The 20,018-nt window shown below is 35.4% G+C and overlaps 2 non-coding genes and 10 pseudogenes across 2 annotated transcripts; 2 read left to right on the top strand and 10 right to left on the bottom strand.

Moving 5' to 3' along the window:
• Window positions 1-342: 342 nt before the first annotated feature.
• LOC149619639 (5S ribosomal RNA) lies at window positions 343-461 on the bottom strand (annotated as a pseudogene).
• Window positions 462-822: 361 nt separating this feature from the next.
• LOC149619638 (5S ribosomal RNA) lies at window positions 823-925 on the bottom strand (annotated as a pseudogene).
• A 137-nt stretch (window positions 926-1,062) lies between these two features.
• Window positions 1,063-1,181, bottom strand: LOC149619637 (5S ribosomal RNA; annotated as a pseudogene).
• A 137-nt stretch (window positions 1,182-1,318) lies between these two features.
• Window positions 1,319-1,421, bottom strand: LOC149619636 (5S ribosomal RNA; annotated as a pseudogene).
• A 137-nt stretch (window positions 1,422-1,558) lies between these two features.
• LOC149619635 (5S ribosomal RNA) lies at window positions 1,559-1,677 on the bottom strand (annotated as a pseudogene).
• Window positions 1,678-1,814: 137 nt separating this feature from the next.
• On the bottom strand, window positions 1,815-1,933 carry LOC149619634 (5S ribosomal RNA; annotated as a pseudogene).
• Window positions 1,934-2,070: 137 nt separating this feature from the next.
• LOC149619633 (5S ribosomal RNA) lies at window positions 2,071-2,173 on the bottom strand (annotated as a pseudogene).
• Window positions 2,174-2,310: 137 nt separating this feature from the next.
• Window positions 2,311-2,429, bottom strand: LOC149619632 (5S ribosomal RNA; annotated as a pseudogene).
• Window positions 2,430-2,565: 136 nt separating this feature from the next.
• On the bottom strand, window positions 2,566-2,684 carry LOC149619631 (5S ribosomal RNA; annotated as a pseudogene).
• A 137-nt stretch (window positions 2,685-2,821) lies between these two features.
• On the bottom strand, window positions 2,822-2,924 carry LOC149619630 (5S ribosomal RNA; annotated as a pseudogene).
• A 12,560-nt stretch (window positions 2,925-15,484) lies between these two features.
• On the top strand, window positions 15,485-15,557 carry TRNAK-UUU (transfer RNA lysine (anticodon UUU)). Its single transcript has one exon. It is a non-coding gene; the product is annotated as a tRNA-Lys (tRNA).
• Window positions 15,558-16,660: 1,103 nt separating this feature from the next.
• On the top strand, window positions 16,661-16,733 carry TRNAI-GAU (transfer RNA isoleucine (anticodon GAU)). The gene has a single exon. It is a non-coding gene; the product is annotated as a tRNA-Ile (tRNA).
• The last annotated feature ends 3,285 nt before the right edge of the window (window positions 16,734-20,018 follow it).

The raw sequence follows: 20,018 nt of genomic DNA, 5'->3' as shown, positions 1-20,018 counted from the left end.
TTGAATTTAATTTACCTTCATCTTTATAATTCAATAACAAAAAGAAGATATGTTTGTTTTCTCATATCTGGTGGAAATTAAAAGAGGAAACAAAAAGGAAAAAGCCAACGGCACGCAGTGTTCAAAAGTACTGACTGCGCTCGACGCAGCTTAACTTCGGTGATCGGACGAGAACCAATGTTTTCAGCGTGATATGGCCGTTGCCGAGAGCGCTAGCTAATAATTCGAATTTAAATTAAGTGAGACAAATTAACCTTCATCTTTTTAAAACAATAACAAAAAGAAAATATGTTTGCTTTTTTCATATCTATAGGAATTTAAAAGAGGAAAAAAAAGTGAAAAGGCCAACGGCAAGCAGTGTTCCTAAGTGGTCTCCCTCCCAAGTACTGACTGCGCTCGACGCTGCTTAACTTCGGTGATCGGACGAGAACTGTTGTTTCCAGCGTGATATGGCCGTTTCCGACAGTGCTAGTTAATAATTTGAATTTAATTAACCTTCATCTTTATAATTCAATAACAAAAAGAAGATATGTTGGTTTTTTCATATCTGGTGGAAATTAAAAGAGGAAACAAAAAGGAAAAAGCCAACGGCACGCAGTGTTCAAAAGTACTGACTGCGCTCGACGCTGCTTAACTTCGGTGACCGGACGAGAACCAGTGTTTTCAGCGTCATATGGCCGTTGCCGAGAGCGCTAGCTAATAATTTGAATTTAAATTAAGTGAGACAAATTAACCTTCATCTTTTTAAAACAATAACAAAAAGAAAACATGTTTGCTTTTTTCATATCTGGTGGAATTTAAAAGAGGAAACAAAAAGGAAAAAGCCAACGGCACGCAGTGTTCCCAAGTACTGACTGCGCTCGACGCTGCTTAACTTCGGTGATCGGACGAAAACCGGTGTTTTCAGCGTGATATGGTCGTTGCCGAGAGTGCAAGTTAATAATTCGAATTTGAATTAAGTGAGTAAAATTAACCTTCATCTATTTAAAACAGTAACAAAAAGAAAATATGTTTGCTTTTTTCATATCTATTGGAATTTAAAAGAGGAAAAAAAATTGAAAAAGCTAACGGTACGCAGTGTTCCTAAGTGGTCTCCCTCCCAAGTACTGACTGCGCTCGACGCTGCTTAACTTGGGTGATCGGACGAGAACCGGTGTTTTCAGCGTGATAAGGCCGTTGCCGAGAGTGCTAGTTAATAATTCGAATTTAAATTAAGAGACACAAATTAACCTTCATCTTTATAAACCAATAATAAAATGATGATATGTTTGCTTTTTTCATATCTGGTGGAATTTAAAAGAGGAAACAAAAAGGAAAAAGCCAACGGCACGCAGTGTTCCCAAGTACTGACTGCGCTCGACGCTGCTTAACTTCGGTGATCGGACGAGAACCGGTGTTTTCAGCGTGATATGGTCGTTGCCGAGAGTGCTAGTTAATAATTCGAATTTGAATTAAGTGAGACAAATTAACCTTCATCAATTTAAAACAATAACAAATAGAAAATATGTTTGCTTTTTTCATATCTATTGGAATTTAAAAGAGGAAAAAAAATTGAAAAAGCTAACGGTACGCAGTGTTCCTAAGTGGTCTCCCTCCCAAGTACTGATTGCGCTCGACGCTGCTTAACTTCGGTGATCGGACGAAAACCGGTGTTTTCAGCGTGATATGGTCGTTGCCGAGAGTGCTAGTTAATAATTCGAATTTGAATTAAGTGAGTAAAATTAACCTTCATCTATTTAAAACAGTAACAAAAAGAAAATATGTTTGCTTTTTTCATATCTATTGGAATTTAAAAGAGGAAAAAAAATTGAAAAAGCTAACGGTACACAGTGTTCCTAAGTGGTCTCCCTCCCAAGTACTGACTGCGCTCGACGCTGCTTAACTTGGGTGATCGGACGAGAACCGGTGTTTTCAGCGTGATAAGGCCGTTGCCGAGAGTGCTAGTTAATAATTCGAATTTAAATTAAGAGACACAAATTAACCTTCATCTTTATAAACCAATAATAAAATGATGATATGTTTGCTTTTTTCATATCTGGTGGAATTTAAAAGAGGAAACAAAAAGGAAAAAGCCAACGGCACGCAGTGTTCCCAAGTACTGACTGCGCTCGACGCTGCTTAACTTCGGTGATCGGACGAGAACCGGTGTTTTCAGCGTGATATGGTCGTTGCCGAGAGTGCTAGTTAATAATTCGAATTTGAATTAAGTGAGACAAATTAACCTTCATCAATTTAAAACAATAACAAATAGAAAATATGTTTGCTTTTTTCATATCTATTGGAATTTAAAAGAGGAAAAAAAATTGAAAAAGCTAACGGTACGCAGTGTTCCTAAGTGGTCTCCCTCCCAAGTACTGATTGCGCTCGACGCTGCTTAACTTCGGTGATCGGACGAGAACCGGTGTTTTCAGCGTGATATGGCCGTTGCCGAGAGTGCTAGTTAATAATTCGAATTTAAATTAAGAGAGACAAATTAACCTTCATCTTTTTAAAACAATAACAAAAAGAAAATATGTTTGCTTTTTTCATATCTATTGGAATTTAAAAGACAAAAAAAAGTGAAAAAGCTAACGGCAAGCAGTGTTCCTAAGTGGCCTTCCTCCCAAGTACTGATTGCGCTCGACGATGCTTAACTTCGGTGATCGGAAGAGAACCGGTGTTTTCAGCGTGATATCGCCGTTGCCGAGAATGCTATTTAATAATTCGAATTTAAAGTAAGTGAGACAAATTAACCTTCATCTTTATAAAACAATAATAAAATGAAGATATGTTTGCTTTTTTCATATCTGGTGGAATTTAAAAGAGGAAACAAAAAGGAAAAAGCCAACGGCACGCAGTGTTCCCAAGTACTGACTGCGCTCGACGCTGCTTAACTTCGGTGATCGGACGAGAACCGGTGTTTTCAGCGTGATATGGTCGTTGCCGAGAGTGCTAGTTTATAATTCGAATTTAAATTAAGTGAGACAAATTAACCTTCATCTTTTTAAAACAATAACGAAAAGAAAATATGTTTGCTTTTTTCATATCTATTGGAATTTAAAAGACAAAAAAAAGTGAAAAAGCTAACGGCATGCAGTGTTCCTAAGTGGCCTCCCTCCCAAAAAGCTAACGGTACGCAGTGAGAGAAACGTCGATTTTGAAAATTCTATTAAAAATCGAGGTACATTTTTATTTATTGATCAATCGAGATGAAAACGCTTTTAATGAGTATTTTATATGTATTTAAGCTAAATTGGTTCAAATATTAGTCCAGAAAAAAATGCATTCAAAACTGTACCGAAAAATCGCATTTTTTTTTCTTCAAGATACAAAATCCGTGACAACGATTTCTTAATGAAAATTGAACTTGAACAGTTTTTTGAATGAATATCGTTATATTTGCTTGAATTAAAGCAAAATGTACAAAAACTATGGTTTCAGCGGTTATATTTGAAAATAGTAAAAAAACTCAAAATGTGCATCTCTGGTCGAGAAGCGTTGATTTAGAAAATTCTATTAAAAATCGAGGTATATTTTTATTTATTGATCAATTGAGATGAAATCACTTTTAATGAGTATTTTATAGGTATTAAAGCTAAATTCGGTCAAATTTATGTCCAGAAAAAAATGCATTCAAAAGTGTACCGAAAAAAGCGCATGTTTTTTTTCTTCAAGATAAAAAATCCGTAGTAACGATTTCTTATTTAAAATTGAATTTTAACAGTTTTTTGAATGTATATCGTTATATTTGCTTGGATTAAAGCAAAAAGTACAAAAATAATGGTTTCAGTGATTATATTTGAAAATAGCGAAAAAAACTCAAAATGTGCTTCTCTGGTCGAGAAACGTCGATTTTGAAAATGTTATTAAAAATCGAGGTACATTTCTATTTATTGATCAATCGATATGAAATCACTTTTAATGAGTATGTTATAGGTATTTAACTAAATTCGGTGAAAAATTTGTCCAGAAAAAAATGCATTCAAAAGTGTACCGAAAAAATCGCATGTTTTTTTCTTCTTGATAAAAAATCCGTGACAACGATTTCTTATTGAAAATTGAATTTGAACAGTTTTGTGAATGAATATCGTTACATTTGCTTAAATTAAAGCAAAAAGTACACAAATAATGGTTCCAGTGATTATATTTGAAAATAGCGAAAAAAAACACAAAATGTGCTTTTCTGGTCGAGAAACGTCGATTTTGAAAATGTTATTAAAAATCGAGGTACATTTTTATTTATTGATCAATCGAGATGAAATCACTTTTAATGAGTATTTCATAAATAAATAAGCTGAATTCGGTCAAACATTTGTCCAGAAAAAAATGCATTCAAAATTGTACCGAAAAAATCGCATGTTTTTTTTCTTCAAGATACAAAATCCGTAACAACGATTTCTTAATGTAAAATTGAATTTTAACAGTTTTTTGAATGAAAATCGTTATATTTGCTTGAATTAAAGCAAAAAATACAAAAACTAAGGTTTTAGCGGTTATATTTGAAAATAGTGAAAAAAATCTCAAAATGTGCTTCTCTGGCCGAGAAACGTCGATTTTGAAAATTCTATTAAAAATCGAGGTACATTTTTATTTATTGATCAATCGAGATGAAATCGCTTTTAATGAGTATTTTATATGTAATTAAGCTAAATTCGGTCAAACATTTGTCCAGAAAAAAATGCATTCAAAATTGTACCGAAAAAGTCGCATGTTTTTTTCTTCAAGATACAAAATCCGTGACAACGATTTCTTATTGAAAATTGAATTTGAACAGTTTTATGAATGAATATCGTTACATTTGTTGAATTATAGCAAAAAGTACAAAAATAATGGTTTCAGTGATTATATTTGAAAATAGTGAAAAAAAACTCAAAATGTGCTTCTCTGGCCGAGAAACGTCGATTTTGAAAATGTTATTAAAAATCGAGGCACATTTTTATTTTTTTATCAATCGATATCAAATCACTTTTAATGAGTATTTTATATGTATTTAAGCTAAATTCGGTCAAAAATTTGTCCAGAAAAAAATGCTTTCAAAATTGTACCGAAAAAATCGCATGTTTTTTTCTTCAAGATACAAAATCCGTGACATCGATTTCTTATTGAAAATTGAATTTGAACAGTTTTATGAATGAATATCGTTACATTTGTTGAATTAAAGCAAAAAGTACAAAAATTGTTTCAGTGATTATATTTGAAAATAGTGAAAAAAAATTCAAAATGTGCTTCTCTGGTCGAGAAGCGTCGATTTTGAAAATTCTATTAAAAATCGAGGTACATTTTTATTTATAGATCAATCGAGATGAAATCGCTTTTAATGAGTATTTTATATGTATTTAAGCTAAATTCTGTCAAAAATTTGTCCAGAAAAAAATGCATTCAAAATTGTACCGAAAAAATCGCATGTTTTTTTTCTTCAAGATACAAAATCCGTGACAACGATTTCTTATTGAAAATTGAATTTGAACAGTTTTATGAATGAATATCGTTACATTTGTTGAATTATAGCAAAAAGTACAAAAATAATGGTTTCAGCGGTTATATTTGAAAATAGTGATAAAAAAACTCAAAATGTGCTTCTCTGGTCGAGAAACGTCGATTTTGAAAATGTTATTAAAAATCAAGGCACATTTTTATTTTTTGATCAATCGATATCAAATCACTTTTAATGAGTATTTTATAGGTATTTAAGCTAAATTCGGTCAAAAATTTGTCCAGAAAAAAATGCATTCAAAAGTGTACCGAAAAAATCGCATGTTTTTTCTTCAAGATACTAAATCCGTGACGATTTCTTAATGAAAATTGAGTTTGAACAGTTTTTTGAATGAATATCGTTATACTTGCTTGGATTAAAGCAAAAAGTACAAAAATATTGGTTTCAGTGATTATATTTGAAAATAGTGAAAAAAAACTCAAAATGTGCTTCTCTGGCCGAGAAACGTCGATTTTGAAAATGTTATTAAAAATCGAGGCACATTTTTATTTTTTGATCAATCGATATCAAATCACTTTTAATGAGTATTTTATATGTATTTAAGCTAAATTCGGTCAAAAATTTGTCCAGAAAAAAATGCTTTCAAAATTGTACCGAAAAAATCGCATGTTTTTTTCTTCAAGATACAAAATCCGTGACATCGATCTCTTATTGAAAATTGAATTTGAACAGTTTTATGAATGAATATCGTTACATTTGTTGAATTAAAGCAAAAAGTACAAAAATTGTTTCAGTGATTATATTTGAAAATAGTGAAAAAAAACTCAAAATGTGCTTCTCTGGTCGAGAAGCGTCGATTTTGAAAATTCTATTAAAAATCGAGGTACATTTTTATTTATAGATCAATCGAGATGAAATCGCTTTTAATGAGTATTTTATATGTATTTAAGCTAAATTCTGTCAAAAATTTGTCCAGAAAAAAATGCATTCAAAATTGTACCGAAAAAATCGCATGTTTTTTTTCTTCAAGATACAAAATCCGTGACAACGATTTCTTATTGAAAATTGAATTTGAACAGTTTTATGAATGAATATCGTTACATTTGTTGAATTATAGCAAAAAGTACAAAAATAATGGTTTCAGCGGTTATATTTGAAAATAGTGATAAAAAAACTCAAAATGTGCTTCTCTGGTCGAGAAACGTCTATTCTGAAAATGTTATTAAAAATCGAGGCACATTTTTATTTTTTGATCAATCGATATCAAATCACTTTTAATGAGTATTTTATAGGTATTTAAGCTAAATTCGGTCAAAAATTTGTCCAGAAAAAAATGCATTCAAAAGTGTACCGAAAAAATCGCATGTTTTTTCTTCAAGATACTAAATCCGAGACGATTTCTTAATGAAAATTGAATTTTAACAGTTTTTTGAATGAATATCGTTATATTTGCTTGAATTATAGCAAAAATCACAAAAATATTGGTTTCAGTGATTATATTTGAAAATAGTGATAAAAAACTCAAAATGTGCTACTCTGGTCGAGAAACGTCGATTTTGAAAATTCTATTAAAAATCGAGGTACATTTTTATTTATTGATCAATCGAGATGAAATAACTTTTAATGAGTATTTTATAGTTATTTAAGCTAAATTCGGTCAAAAATTTGTCCAGAAAAAAATGCATTCAAAATTGTACCGAAAAAATCGCATTTTTTTTCTTCAAGATACAAAATCCGTGACAACGATTTCTTATTGAAAATTGAATTTGAACAGTTTTATGAATGAATATCGTTACATTTGTTGAATTAAAGCAAAAAGTACAAAAATAATGGTTTCAGTGATTATATTTGAAAATAGTGAAAAAAAAACTCAAAATGTGCTTCTCTGGCCGAGAAACGTCGATTTTGAAAATTCTATTAAAAATCGAGGTACATTTTTATTTATTGATCAATCGAGATGAAATCACTTTTAATGAGTATTTTATAGGTATTTAAGCCAAATTCGGTCAAAAATTTGTCCAGAAAAAAAATGCATTCAAAAGGGTACCGAAAAAATCGCATGTTTTTTTCTTCAAGATACAAAATCCGAGACAACGATTTCTTAAAGTAAAATTGAATTTTAACAGTTTTTTGAATGAAAATCGTTATATTTGCTTGAATTAAAGCAAAAAATACAAAAACTAAGGTTTTAGCGGTTATATTTGAAAATAGTGAAAAAAATCTCAAAATGTGCTTCTCTGGCCGAGAAACGTCGATTTTGAAAATTCTATTAAAAATCGAGGTACATTTTTATTTATTGATCAATCGAGATGAAATCGCTTTTAATGAGTATTTTATATGTATTTAAGCTAAATTCGGTCAAAAATTTGTCCAGAAAAAAATGCATTCAAAATTGTACCGAAAAAATCGCATGTTTTTTTTCTTCAAGATACAAAATCCGTGACAACGATTTCTTATTGAAAATTGAATTTGAACAGTTTTATGAATGAATATCGTTACATTTGTTGAATTAAAGCAAAAAGTAAAAAAATAATGGTTTCAGTGATTATATTTGAAAATAGTGAAAAAAAAACTCAAAATGTGCTTCTCTGGCCGAGAAACGTCGATTTTGAAAATGTTATTAAAAATCGAGGCACATTTTTATTTTTTGTTCAATCAATATCAAATCACTTTTAATGAGTATTTTATATGTATTTAAGCTAAATTCGGTCAAAAATTTGTCCAGAAAAAAATGCATTCAAAACTGTACCGAAAAATCGCATGTTTTTTTCTTCAAGATACAAAATCCGTGACATCGATTTCTTATTGAAAATTGAATTTTAACAGTTTTTTGAATGAATATCGTTATATTTGCTTGAATTATAGCAAAAAGTACAAAAATAATGGTTTCAGCGGTTATATTTGAAAATAGTGAAAAAAAAACTCAAAATGTGCTTCTCTGGTCGAGAAGCGTCGATTTTGAAAATTGTATTAAAAATCGAGGTACATTTTTATTTATTGATCAATCGAGATGAAATCGCTTTTAATGAGTATTTTATATGTATTTAAGCTAAATTCTGTCAAAAATTTGTCCAGAAAAAAATGCATTCAAAATTGTACCGAAAAAATCGCATGTTTTTTTCTTCAAGATACAAAATCCGAGACAACGATTTCTTATAGTAAAATTGAATTTTAACTGTTTTTGAATGAAAATCGTTATATTTGCTTGAATTAAAGCAAAAAATACAAAAACTAAGGTTTTAGCGGTTATATTTGAAAATAGTGAAAAAAATCTCAAAATGTGCTTCTCTGGCCGAGAAACGTCGATTTTGAAAATTCTATTAAAAATCGAGGTACATTTTTATTTATTTATCAATCGAGATGAAATCGCTTTTAATGAGTATTTTATATGTATTTAAGCTAAATTCGGTCAAAAATTTGTCCAGAAAAAAATGCATTCAAAATTGTACCGAAAAAATCGCATGTTTTTTTCTTCAAGATACAAAATCCGTGACAACGATTTCTTATTGAAAATTGAATTTGAACAGTTTTATTAATGAATATCGTTACATTTGTTGAATTAAAGCAAAAAGTACAAAAATAATGGTTTCAGTGATTATATTTGAAAATAAAGAAAAAAAACTCAAAATGTGCTTCTCTGGCCGAGAATCGTCGATTTTGAAAATGTTATTAAAAATCGAGGCACATTTTTATTTTTTGATCAATCGATATCAAATCACTTTTAATGAGTATTTTATAGGTATTTAAGCTAAATTCGGTCAAAAATTTGTCCAGAAAAAAATGCATTCAAAAGTGTACCGAAAAAATCGCATGTTTTTTCTTCAAGATACTAAATCCGTGACGATTTCTTAATGAAAATTGAGTTTGAACAGTTTTTTGAATGAATATCGTTATACTTGCTTGGATTAAAGCAAAAAGTACAAAAATATTGGTTTCAGTGATTATATTTGAAAATAGTGAAAAAAAACTCAAAACGTGCTTCTCTGGTCGAGAAACGTCGATTTTGAAAATTCTATTAAAAATCGAGGTACATTTTTATTTATTGATCAATCGAGATGAAATCACTTTTAATGAGTATTTTATAGTTATTTAAGCTAAATTCGGTCAAAAATTTGTCCAGAAAAAAATGCATTCAAAATTGTACCGAAAAAATCGCATTTTTTTTCTTCAAGATACAAAATCCGTGACAACGATTTCTCATTGAAAATTGAATTTTAACAGTTTTTTGAATGAATATCGTTATATTTGCTTGAATTATAGCAAAAAGTACAAAAATAATGGTTTCAGCGGTTATATTTGAAAATAGTGATAAAAAAACTCAAAATGTGCTACTCTGGTCGAGAAACGTCGATTTTGAAAATTCTATTAAAAATCGAGGTACATTTTTATTTATTGATCAATCGAGATGAAATAACTTTTAATGAGTATTTTATAGGTATTTAAGCCAAATTCGGTCAAAAATTTGTCCAGAAAAAAATGCATTCAAAAGGGTACCGAAAAAATCGCATGTTTTTTTCTTCAAGATACAAAATCCGTGACAACGATTTCTTATTGAAAATTGAATTTGAACAGTTTTATGAATGAATATCGTTACATTTGTTGAATTAAAGCAAAAAGTACAAAAATAATGGTTTCAGTGATTATATTTGAAAATAGTGAAAAAAAAACTCAAAATGTGCTTCTCTGGCCGAGAAACGTCGATTTTGAAAATTCTATTAAAAATCGAGGTACATTTTTATTTATTGATCAATCGAGATGAAATCACTTTTAATGAGTATTTTATAGGTATTTAAGCCAAATTCGGTCAAAAATTTGTCCAGAAAAAAAATGCATTCAAAAGGGTACCGAAAAAATCGCATGTTTTTTTCTTCAAGATACAAAATCCGAGACAACGATTTCTTAAAGTAAAATTGAATTTTAACAGTTTTTTGAATGAAAATCGTTATATTTGCTTGAATTAAAGCAAAAAATACAAAAACTAAGGTTTTAGCGGTTATATTTGAAAATAGTGAAAAAAAATCTCAAAATGTGCTTCTCTGGCCGAGAAACGTCGATTTTGAAAATTCTATTAAAAATCGAGGTACATTTTTATTTATTGATCAATCGAGATGAAATCGCTTTTAATGAGTATTTTATATGTATTTAAGCTAAATTCGGTCAAAAATTTGTCCAGAAAAAAATGCATTCAAAAGTGTACCGAAAAAATCGCATGTTTTTTCTTCAAGATACTAAATCCGTGACGATTTCTTAATGAAAATTGAGTTTGAACAGTTTTTTGAATGAATATCGTTATACTTGCTTGGATTAAAGCAAAAAGTACAAAAATATTGGTTTCAGTGATTATATTTGAAAATAGTGAAAAAAAACTCAAAACGTGCTTCTCTGGTCGAGAAACGTCGATTTTGAAAATTCTATTAAAAATCGAGGTACATTTTTATTTATTGATCAATCGAGATGAAATCACTTTTAATGAGTATTTTATAGTTATTTAAGCTAAATTCGGTCAAAAATTTGTCCAGAAAAAAATGCATTCAAAATTGTACCGAAAAAATCGCATTTTTTTTCTTCAAGATACAAAATCCGTGACAACGATTTCTTATTGAAAATTGAATTTGAACAGTTTTATGAATGAATATCGTTACATTTGTTGAATTAAAGCAAAAAGTACAAAAATAATGGTTTCAGTGATTATATTTGAAAATAGTGAAAAAAAAACTCAAAATGTGCTTCTCTGGCCGAGAAACGTCGATTTTGAAAATTCTATTAAAAATCGAGGTACATTTTTATTTATTGATCAATCGAGATGAAATCACTTTTAATGAGTATTTTATAGGTATTTAAGCCAAATTCGGTCAAAAATTTGTCCAGAAAAAAAATGCATTCAAAAGGGTACCGAAAAAATCGCATGTTTTTTTCTTCAAGATACAAAATCCGAGACAACGATTTCTTAAAGTAAAATTGAATTTTAACAGTTTTTTGAATGAAAATCGTTATATTTGCTTGAATTAAAGCAAAAAATACAAAAACTAAGGTTTTAGCGGTTATATTTGAAAATAGTGAAAAAAAATCTCAAAATGTGCTTCTCTGGCCGAGAAACGTCGATTTTGAAAATTCTATTAAAAATCGAGGTACATTTTTATTTATTGATCAATCGAGATGAAATCGCTTTTAATGAGTATTTTATATGTATTTAAGCTAAATTCGGTCAAAAATTTGTCCAGAAAAAATGCATTCAAAAGTGTACCGAAAAAATCGCATGTTTTTTCTTCAAGATACTAAATCCGTGACGATTTCTTAATGAAAATTGAGTTTGAACAGTTTTTTGAATGAATATCGTTATACTTGCTTGGATTAAAGCAAAAAGTACAAAAATATTGGTTTCAGTGATTATATTTGAAAATAGTGAAAAAAAACTCAAAACGTGCTTCTCTGGTCGAGAAACGTCGATTTTGAAAATTCTATTAAAAATCGAGGTACATTTTTATTTATTGATCAATCGAGATGAAATCACTTTTAATGAGTATTTTATAGTTATTTAAGCTAAATTCGGTCAAAAATTTGTCCAGAAAAAAATGCATTCAAAATTGTACCGAAAAAATCGCATTTTTTTTCTTCAAGATACAAAATCCGTGACAACGATTTCTTATTGAAAATTGAATTTGAACAGTTTTATGAATGAATATCGTTACATTTGTTGAATTAAAGCAAAAAGTACAAAAATAATGGTTTCAGTGATTATATTTGAAAATAGTGAAAAAAAAACTCAAAATGTGCTTCTCTGGCCGAGAAACGTCGATTTTGAAAATTCTATTAAAAATCGAGGTACATTTTTATTTATTGATCAATCGAGATGAAATCACTTTTAATGAGTATTTTATAGGTATTTAAGCCAAATTCGGTCAAAAATTTGTCCAGAAAAAAAATGCATTCAAAAGGGTACCGAAAAAATCGCATGTTTTTTTCTTCAAGATACAAAATCCGAGACAACGATTTCTTAAAGTAAAATTGAATTTTAACAGTTTTTTGAATGAAAATCGTTATATTTGCTTGAATTAAAGCAAAAAATACAAAAACTAAGGTTTTAGCGGTTATATTTGAAAATAGTGAAAAAAAATCTCAAAATGTGCTTCTCTGGCCGAGAAACGTCGATTTTGAAAATTCTATTAAAAATCGAGGTACATTTTTATTTATTGATCAATCGAGATGAAATCGCTTTTAATGAGTATTTTATATGTATTTAAGCTAAATTCGGTCAAAAATTTGTCCAGAAAAAAATGCATTCAAAAGTGTACCGAAAAAATCGCATGTTTTTTCTTCAAGATACTAAATCCGTGACGATTTCTTAATGAAAATTGAGTTTGAACAGTTTTTTGAATGAATATCGTTATACTTGCTTGGATTAAAGCAAAAAGTACAAAAATATTGGTTTCAGTGATTATATTTGAAAATAGTGAAAAAAAACTCAAAACGTGCTTCTCTGGTCGAGAAACGTCGATTTTGAAAATTCTATTAAAAATCGAGGTACATTTTTATTTATTGATCAATCGAGATGAAATCACTTTTAATGAGTATTTTATAGTTATTTAAGCTAAATTCGGTCAAAAATTTGTCCAGAAAAAAATGCATTCAAAATTGTACCGAAAAAATCGCATTTTTTTTCTTCAAGATACAAAATCCGTGACAACGATTTCTCATTGAAAATTGAATTTTAACAGTTTTTTGAATGAATATCGTTATATTTGCTTGAATTAAAGCAAAAAGTACAAAAACTAAGGTTTTAGCGGTTATATTTGAAAATAGTGAAAAAAATCTCAAAATGTGCTTCTCTGGCCGAGAAACGTCGATTTTGAAAATTCTATTAAAAATCGAGGTACATTTTTATTTATTTATCAATCGAGATGAAATCGCTTTTAATGAGTATTTTATATGTATTTAAGCTAAATTCGGTCAAAAATTTGTCCAGAAAAAAATGCATTCAAAATTGTACCGAAAAAATCGCATGTTTTTTTTCTTCAAGATACAAAATCCGTGACAACGATTTCTTATTGAAAATTGAATTTGAACAGTTTTATGAATGAATATCGTTACATTTGTTGAATTAAAGCAAAAAGTACAAAAATAATGGTTTCAGTGATTATATTTGAAAATAGTGAAAAAAAACTCAAAATGTGCTTCTCTGGCCGAGAATCGTCGATTTTGAAAATGTTATTAAAAATCGAGGCACATTTTTATTTTTTGATCAATCGATATCAAATCACTTTTAATGAGTATTTTATATGTATTTAAGCTAAATTCGGTCAAAAATTTGTCCAGAAAAAAATGCTTTCAAAATTGTACCGAAAAAATCGCATGTTTTTTTTCTTCAAGATACAAAATCCGTGACATCGATTTCTTATTGAAAATTGAATTTGAACAGTTTTATGAATGAATACCTGACAACCATTTAATTTCTGAGCTACCGTGGCGCAATGGTTAGCGCGCTCAGCTGTTATTCAAAAGGTTGGTGGTTCGAGCCCACCCGGGAGCAGTGTTGTGAGGTCTCAGATGTGACGTAAAAAGTCGGAGTTTTTCCACAATACCTGACGACCATTTAATTTTTGGGCTTCCGTGGCGCAATGGTTAGCGCGTTCAGCTGTTAACCGAAAGGTTGGTGGTTCGAGCCCACCCGGAAGAGGTGTTGTGGGGTCTCAGATGTAGCGTGAAAAGTCATAACTTTTCCACAATACCTTACAACCATTTAAGTTCCGAGCTTCCGTGGCTCAATGGTTAGCGCGTTCGGCTGTTAATTGAAAGGTTGGTGGTTCGAGCCCACCCGGGAGAGGTGTTGTGGGGTCTCAGATGTAGCGTGAAAAGTCATAACTTTTCCACAATACCTGACAACCATTTAAGTTCCGAGCTTCCGTGGCGCAGTGGTTAGCGCGTTTGGCTGTTAACCAAAAGGTTGGTGGTTCGAGCCCACCCAGGAGAGGTGTTGTGGGGTCTCAGATGTAGCGTGAAAAGTCATAAATTTTCCACAATACCTGACAACCATTTAATTTCTGAGCTTCCTTGGCGCAATGGTTAGCGCGCTCAGCTGTTATTCAAAAGGTTGGTGGTTCGAGCCCACCCGGGAGCAGTGTTGTGAGGTCTCAGATGTGACGTAAAAGGTCAGAGTTTTTCCACAATACCTGACGACCATTTAAGTTCCGAGCCTCCGTGGCTCAATGGTTAGCGCGTTCGCCTGTTAACCGAAAGGTTGGTGGTTCGGGCCCACCCAGGAGAGGTTTTGTGGGGTCTCAGATGTAGCGTGAAAAGTCATAACTTTTCCACAATACCTGACAAACATTTAATTTCCGAGCTTCCGTGGCTCAATGGTTAGCGCGTTCGGCTGTTAATTGAAAGGTTGGTGGTTCGAGCCCACCCGGGAGCAGTGTTGTGAGATCTCAGACGTGACGTAAAAAGTCAGAGTTTTTCCACAATACCTGACGACCATTTAATTTTTGGGCTTCCGTGGTGCAGTGGTTAGCGCGTTCGGCTGTTAACCGAAAGGTTGGTGGTTCGAGCCCACCCGGGAGAGGTGTTGTGGGGTCTCAGATGTAACGTAAAAAGCCAAAGTTTTTCAACAATTCCTGACGAACATTTAATTTTTGGGCTTCCGTGACGCAATGGTTAGCGCGTTCAGCTGTTAACCGAAAGGTTGGTGGTTCGAGCCCACCCGGAAGAGGTGTTGTGGGGTCTCAGATGTAGCGTGAAAAGTCATAACTTTTCCACAATACCTGACAACCATTTAAGTTCCGAGCTTCCGTGGCGCAGTGGTTAGCGCGTTTGGCTGTTAACCAAAAGGTTGGTGGTTCGAGCCCACCCAGGAGAGGTGTTGTGGGGTCTCAGATGTAGCGTGAAAAGTCATAAATTTTCCACAATACCTGACAACCATTTAATTTCTGAGCTTCCTTGGCGCAATGGTTAGCGCGCTCAGCTGTTATTCAAAAGGTTGGTGGTTCGAGCCCACCCGGGAGCAGTGTTGTGAGGTCTCAGGTGTGACGTAAAAAGTCAGAGTTTTTCCGCAATACCTGACGACCATTTAATTTTTGGGCTTCTGTGGCGCAGTGGTTAGCGCGTTCGGCTTTTAACCGAAAGGTTGGTGGTTCGAGCCCACCCGGGAGAGGTGTTGTGGGGTCTCAGATGTAGCGTGAAAAGTCATAACTTTTCCACAATACCTGACAACCATTTAAGTTCCGAGCCTCCGTGGCTCAATGGTTAGCGCGTTCGCCTGTTAACCGAAAGGTTGGTGGTTCGAGCACACCCGGGAGAGGTGTTGTGTAGTATCAGATGTAGCGTGAAAAGTCATAACTTTTCCACAATACCTGACAACCATTTAATTTCTGAGCTTCCGTGGCGCAATGGTTAGCGCGCTCAGCTGTTATTCAAAAGGTTGGTGGTTCGAGCCCACCCGGGAGCAGTGTTGTGATGTCTCAGATGTGACGTAAAAAGTCGGAGTTTTTCCACAATACCTGACGACCATTTAATTTTTGGGCTTCCGTTGCGCAATGGTTAGCGCGTTCGGCTGTTAACCGAAAGGTTGGTGGTTCGGGCCCACCCAGGAGAGGTGTTGTGGGGTCTCAGATGTAGCGTGAAAAGTCATAACTTTTCCACAATACCTGACAAACATTTAATTTCCGAGCTTCCGTGGCTCAATGGTTAGCGCGTTCGGCTGTTAATTTAAAGGTTGGTGGTTCGAGCCCACCCGGGAGCAGTGTTGTAAGGTCTCAGACGTGACGTAAAAAGTCAGAGTTTTTCCACAATACCTGACGACCATTTAATTTTTGGGCTTCTGTGGCGCAGTGGTTAGCGCGTTCGGCTGTTAACCGAAAGGTTGGTGGTTCGAGCCCACCCGGGAGAGGTGTTGTGGGGTCTCAGGTGTGACGTAAAAAGTCAGAGTTTTTCCGCAATACCTGACGACCATTTAATTTTTGGGCTTCTGTGGCGCAGTGGTTAGCGCGTTCGGCTGTTAACCGAAAGGTTGGTGGTTCGAGCCCACCCGGGAGAGGTGTTGTGGGGTCTCAGATGTAGCGTGAAAAGTCATAACTTTTCCACAATACCTTACAACCATTTAAGTTCCGAGCTTCCGTGGCTCAATGGTTAGCGCGTTCGGCTGTTAATTGAAAGGTTGGTGGTTCGAGCCCACCCGGGAGAGGTGTTGTGGCGTCTCAGATGTAGCGTGAAAAGTCATAACTTTTCCACAATACCTGACAACCATTTAAGTTCCGAGCTTCCGTGGCTCAATGGTTAGCGCGTTCGGCTGATAACCGAAAGGTTGGTGGTTCGAGCCCACCCGGGAGAGGTGTTGTGTGGTCTCAGATGTAGCGTGAAAAGTCATAACTTTTCCACAATATCTGACAACCATTTAATTTCTGAGCTTCCTTGGCGCAATGGTTAGCGCGCTCAGCTGTTATTCAAAAGGTTGGTGGTTCGAGCCCACCTGGGAGCAGTGTTGTGAGGTCTCAGATGTGACGTAAAAGGTCAGAGTTTTTCCACAATACCTGACGACCATTTAATTTTTGGGCTTCCGTGACGCAATGGTTAGCGCGTTCAGCTGTTAACCGAAAGGTTGGTGGTTCGAGCCCACCCGGAAGAGGTGTTGTGGGGTCTCAGATGTAGCGTGAAAAGTCATAACTTTTCCACAATACCTGACAACCATTTAAGTTCCGAGCTTCCGTGGCGCAGTGGTTAGCGCGTTTGGCTGTTAACCAAAAGGTTGGTGGTTCGAGCCCACCCAGGAGAGGTGTTGTGGGGTCTCAGATGTAGCGTGAAAAGTCATAACTTTTCCACAATACCTGACAACCGTTTAATTTCTGAGCTTCCTTGGCGCAATGGTTAGCGCGCTCAGCTGTTATTCAAAAGGTTGGTGGTTCGAGCCCACCCGGGAGCAGTGTTGTGAGGTCTCAGGTGTGACGTAAAAAGTCAGAGTTTTTCCGCAATACCTGACGACCATTTAATTTTTGGGCTTCTGTGGCGCAGTGGTTAGCGCGTTCGGCTGTTAACCGAAAGGTTGGTGGTTCGAGCCCACCCGGGAGAGGTGTTGTGGGGTCTCAGATGTAGCGTGAAAAGTCATAACTTTTCCACAATACCTGACAACCATTTAAGTTCCGAGCCTCCGTGGCTCAATGGTTAGCGCGTTCGCCTGTTAACCGAAAGGTTGGTGGTTCGGGCCCACCCGGGAGAGGTGTTGTGTAGTCTCAGATGTAGCGTGAAAAGTCATAACTTTTCCACAATACCTGACAACCATTTAATTTCTGAGCTTCCGTGGCGCAATGGTTAGCGCGCTCAGCTGTTATTCAAAAGGTTGGTGGTTCGAGCCCACCCGGGAGCAGTGTTGTGATGTCTCAGATGTGACGTAAAAAGTCGGAGTTTTTCCACAATACCTGACGACCATTTAATTTTTGGGCTTCCGTTGCGCAATGGTTAGCGCGTTTGGCTGTTAACCAAAAGGTTGGTGGTTCGAGCCCACCCAGGAGAGGTGTTGTGGGGTCTCAGATGTAGCGTGAAAAGTCATAACTTTTCCACAATACCTGACAACCGTTTAATTTCTGAGCTTCCTTGGCGCAATGGTTAGCGCGCTCAGCTGTTATTCAAAAGGTTGGTGGTTCGAGCCCACCCGGGAGCAGTGTTGTGAGGTCTCAGGTGTGACGTAAAAAGTCAGAGTTTTTCCGCAATACCTGACGACCATTTAATTTTTGGGCTTCTGTGGCGCAGTGGTTAGCGCGTTCGGCTGTTAACCGAAAGGTTGGTGGTTCGAGCCCACCCGGGAGAGGTGTTGTGGGGTCTCAGATGTAGCGTGAAAAGTCATAACTTTTCCACAATACCTGACAACCATTTAAGTTCCGAGCCTCCGTGGCTCAATGGTTAGCGCGTTCGCCTGTTAACCGAAAGGTTGGTGGTTCGGGCCCACCCGGGAGAGGTGTTGTGTAGTCTCAGATGTAGCGTGAAAAGTCATAACTTTTCCACAATACCTGACAACCATTTAATTTCTGAGCTTCCGTGGCGCAATGGTTAGCGCGCTCAGCTGTTATTCAAAAGGTTGGTGGTTCGAGCCCACCCGGGAGCAGTGTTGTGATGTCTCAGATGTGACGTAAAAAGTCGGAGTTTTTCCACAATACCTGACGACCATTTAATTTTTGGGCTTCCGTTGCGCAATGGTTAGCGCGTTCGGCTGTTAACCGAAAGGTTGGTGGTTCGGGCCCACCCAGGAGAGGTTTTGTGGGGTCTCAGATGTAGCGTGAAAAGTCATAACTTTTCCACAATACCTGACAAACATTTAATTTCCGAGCTTCCGTGGCTCAATGGTTAGCGCGTTCGGCTGTTAATTGAAAGGTTGGTGGTTCGAGCCCACCCGGGAGCAGTGTCTTGAGATCTCAGACGTGACGTAAAAAGTCAGAGTTTTTCCACAATACCTGACGACCATTTAATTTTTGGGCTTCCGTGGCGCAGTGGTTAGCGCGTTCGGCTGTTAACCGAAAGGTTGGTGGTTCGAGCCCACCCGGGAGAGGTGTTGTGGGGTCTCAGATGTAACGTAAAAAGCCAAAGTTTTTCAACAATTCCTGACGAACATTTAATTTTTGGGCTTCCGTGACGCAATGGTTAGCGCGTTCAGCTGTTAACCGAAAGGTTGGTGGTTCGAGCCCACCCGGAAGAGGTGTTGTGGGGTCTCAGATGTAGCGTGAAAAGTCATAACTTTTCCACAATACCTGACAACCATTTAAGTTCCGAGCTTCCGTGGCGCAGTGGTTAGCGCGTTTGGCTGTTAACCAAAAGGTTGGTGGTTCGAGCCCACCCAGGAGAGGTGTTGTGGGGTCTCAGATGTAGCGTGAAAAGTCATAAATTTTCCACAATACCTGACAACCATTTAATTTCTGAGCTTCCTTGGCGCAATGGTTAGCGCGCTCAGCTGTTATTCAAAAGGTTGGTGGTTCGAGCCCACCCGGGAGCAGTGTTGTGAGGTCTCAGGTGTGACGTAAAAAGTCAGAGTTTTTCCGCAATACCTGACGACCATTTAATTTTTGGGCTTCTGTGGCGCAGTGGTTAGCGCGTTCGGCTGTTAACCGAAAGGTTGGTGGTTCGAGCCCACCCGGGAGAGGTGTTGTGGGGTCTCAGATGTAGCGTGAAAAGTCATAACTTTTCCACAATACCTGACAACCATTTAAGTTCCGAGCCTCCGTGGCTCAATGGTTAGCGCGTTCGCCTGTTAACCGAAAGGTTGGTGGTTCGAGCCCACCCGGGAGAGGTGTTGTGTAGTATCAGATGTAGCGTGAAAAGTCATAACTTTTCCACAATACCTGACAACCATTTAATTTCTGAGCTTCCGTGGCGCAATGGTTAGCGCGCTCAGCTGTTATTCAAAAGGTTGGTGGTTCGAGCCCACCCGGGAGTAGTGTTGTGATGTCTCAGATGTGACGTAAAAAGTCGGAGTTTTTCCACAATACCTGACGACCATTTAATTTTTGGGCTTCCGTTGCGCAATGGTTAGCGCGTTCGGCTGTTAACCGAAAGGTTGGTGGTTCGGGCCCACCCAGGAGAGGTGTTGTGGGGTCTCAGATGTAGCGTGAAAAGTCATAACTTTTCCACAATA

Source organism: Phalangium opilio, unplaced genomic scaffold, assembly GCF_054372755.1.
Source record: "Phalangium opilio isolate 3A_F unplaced genomic scaffold, DU_Popi_V2 ptg000209l_1, whole genome shotgun sequence".
Lineage (NCBI taxonomy): Eukaryota > Metazoa > Arthropoda > Arachnida > Opiliones > Phalangiidae > Phalangium > Phalangium opilio.
Note: the sequence above shows the minus strand (reverse complement) of the source record. Positions and strands in the feature narration are given on the sequence as shown.